Raw genomic sequence first — 3,034 nt, 5'->3', positions numbered from 1 at the left:
TTTTGGAAAACTATTTCCAATATCAAAATAGCTGATTCTACATACGCTTTTTCCAATCTATGTAAGTTCCTTTCCCATTTAATGTGCTTACCGCACTCGTCAGCAAATGTAGAACGCATTTTTTCAAAAATTAATTTAAATAAAACAAAAATCAGAAACCGTTCTGATACACTACAAGGAATCTTGCTGGCTCAAGATTATTTGAAATTAAACAACTTTTCGTGCCATAATATGGAACCGCAAATAGATGTGCTTAAGAAAATGAACTCAAAAATTTATAACTAAGAATCTCATAAGATATGTAACGAAGTACCTTTTGTATACAACGCACATTTTACGTTATTATGTTTTTGTTATGTTTGTTAAGACTGTTAAAATAAAAACATGAATTGAAAATGCTTATATTTTTTATATGACGATGTTAGGCCAAAAATTACGATTTTTAAGCAGTTTCTGACGATTTCGAAAAAACATATGGTAACACTGCTTATACGTGTTGTTTAGAAGTTAAGTACTTTCAAAACCATGTCGATTGATACCCATATTGTAATATCTAATTCATTTAACTTATTATATAATTTTAATTAAACTTTTTTAACAGGTGGCAACCGCTAAAAAAAATAAAACTTTACTGCACATCTACAGACCAATCCATGTAAACTGACACCTCACTTTTGAAAATGGAATGAACTATATGTATATACCTATGTAAATGCAACAAGAATCCAAATTTTGGTATCAAAAAGAAGTTGCATTTATGAATTCAGCGTCCTCAAGTTCACTAAGAAAGAAGTTTTCATTTAAATCGGTTCATAATGGTATTTTTGCCCACATGTTATATGGAGCCACAACACTGTGGCGTCGCATGGTAAAGGCTGGGTAGGTGGCATCGTACACAATCACAAATCATGATCGAAGAAGTGGCACACTTCAGATGTATTTAAAAGTGCGAATCATGTTCGAAACTTTGCTTTATCCCATCAAAGTCAAGTCAAGGACGAAAAAATAGTAATTTTTGACACGTCTATCGAAAGATATAATTAGTTTCTCTTTGAAAACTCTTCAGCACGTCAGATTCGACCAGCACAAGTTTTTAAAATGCTTTAAATAGTGATTTTGGGGTTTCGAACCCCATTCTTTCAAAATTCTGGCGTGGAATACCTTTGTTGCCAAATTCGGATTTAGCGTATAAAAAAAGTACTTTCAGTCAATGTTAATTTCGGCTGTTGAACAGTGTTTTTGGACAAATATTGAGATAGGTATTATCTACTGAATCAGTATGTATATGAGTTTGAGTTATCACATTTTAAACAATTTCCACTTGTTTTGTATCTCTATATTTACCATACTCCCAATAAAATCCCAAGGTAACGTGAAAGATTTTTTTAGGTAACGCTAAAGACCACATATTTTGATTTTTAGATCTGTCCAAAAAATATTTTTTCCCAAAGTTAATATTTTTGTAGTTTCTTTGAACCTTAATCTTTATTAAAATACTTTGGTTTAATTTTTAACTTTGCAGGATTCGCTAAGTTAACTGTGCGTGTGACGTTATCACATAACTCACTTCCAAAAAATGTAGCGTTAAATACCACTTAAAACTGCTTTTATCTTTAAAACAACAAGAGATAGGAAAAAAGTGTCTGCATATAAAATGTACTTTATGCGGTTTATTACTAGGATAAATGAAAAACTTTCGGGTTTTACACAACGTTTCAGAAATATTAGCAGAAATATACATCCGACTGTAACGTTAAAGACAAAAATTTTGACCGTATGGGTCCTCTATGTTTTCTCATCTTTTCTGTAAGCTCTTGTTCTTATACGCTCTACTATTTCTGTAAGCTCTTGTTTATTTACCCTTTACTATTTCTTACCTTATTTTCACTGTTGGCTAAGCATTAGAATTTAAGTTTAGTAGACGATTAAAATTTTTAATTGAATTGTAAAAATGTACAAAAAAATACTTAATATCTTAACATACTTTTGAGATAAATAAATATTCAAATCGCTACTAGCCTTATCGCGGATAAAATTTTCATGTCAGGCAGGGTTATATAAAATTGGGCCGATTTCGCTTATTTTTATTTTAAGCGAATATATTTTTTCTAAAGAAGGCCGTAGCGGGGATTTTCTTCATAAAATGTTTGTTATGAATGTCTTAAATTTAAGTGTGAAGTTTTATTCGCAAACTTAGAAAATAACAAATTGTTTCACTGTTTGCTTAACACGTTTGGATATGCCAACACATAGAATAAATATTACAGGTATTGTCTTCCCAGATAGCGCATATTCAATTCTGCCTTAATTACAAAACATCATTGTTGCCCACGCTTAAAGGTTTAAGGTAAAGGAGAAATGGATATTTTCAAGCACTATGTACACATACATATGTATTTTTTAAATACGCCTTTTTTACTGAGAACTTATTTAAATTCTGAAAGCCGAAGGCCAACTTGAATAAAAAGAACCAACACTGAAATGCGTCAAAATATTCAACAATTTATATTGAGCTCGAGGCCGTTTTTTAAATGAAAATTTATTGTGGAAAAGCCACAATAATTTGAAAAAATGGTAGGTGATAGCTATTTCGGAAATCACCACATTTCCTCATCAGACTTCTTTCAGTAGGATTCGAACCGACGATCCCACTGACTCAGCCAGTTGCCTATGCACCGTGCTAAGTACGCCTTGTAAATTATCGTTTGCTTTTTTCCACTATTTTCATTTTTGTTATGCCAACACAATCAAGCGCAGCTATTCCGCTGCAATTCACTTGATCATGTGGTTGTTGGTTTTGTTGGTTTGTGCTAATAATTCTATTTTTAGAATGCTTAACTTTTAGGTGTGCTCGTCCTTAAGTTATTTGTTTTTTGTTATTTTTTGGCCTTTTAACAATTATATTCAACAATTTTATAATGAGCTCGAGGCCATTTTTTAAATGAAAATTTATTGTGGAAAAGCAACAATAATTTGAAAAAATGGTAGAAGTGATAGCTATTTCGGAAATCACCACATTTCCTCATCAGACTTC

This window comes from Rhagoletis zephyria, unplaced genomic scaffold (assembly GCF_001687245.7).
Source record: "Rhagoletis zephyria isolate East Lansing unplaced genomic scaffold, Rhagoletis_zephyria_1.1 Rzeph_scaffold_01394, whole genome shotgun sequence".
Taxonomy (NCBI): domain Eukaryota; kingdom Metazoa; phylum Arthropoda; class Insecta; order Diptera; family Tephritidae; genus Rhagoletis; species Rhagoletis zephyria.
The sequence above is the reverse complement of the archived record's forward strand: the minus strand, read 5'-3'. Positions refer to the sequence as shown.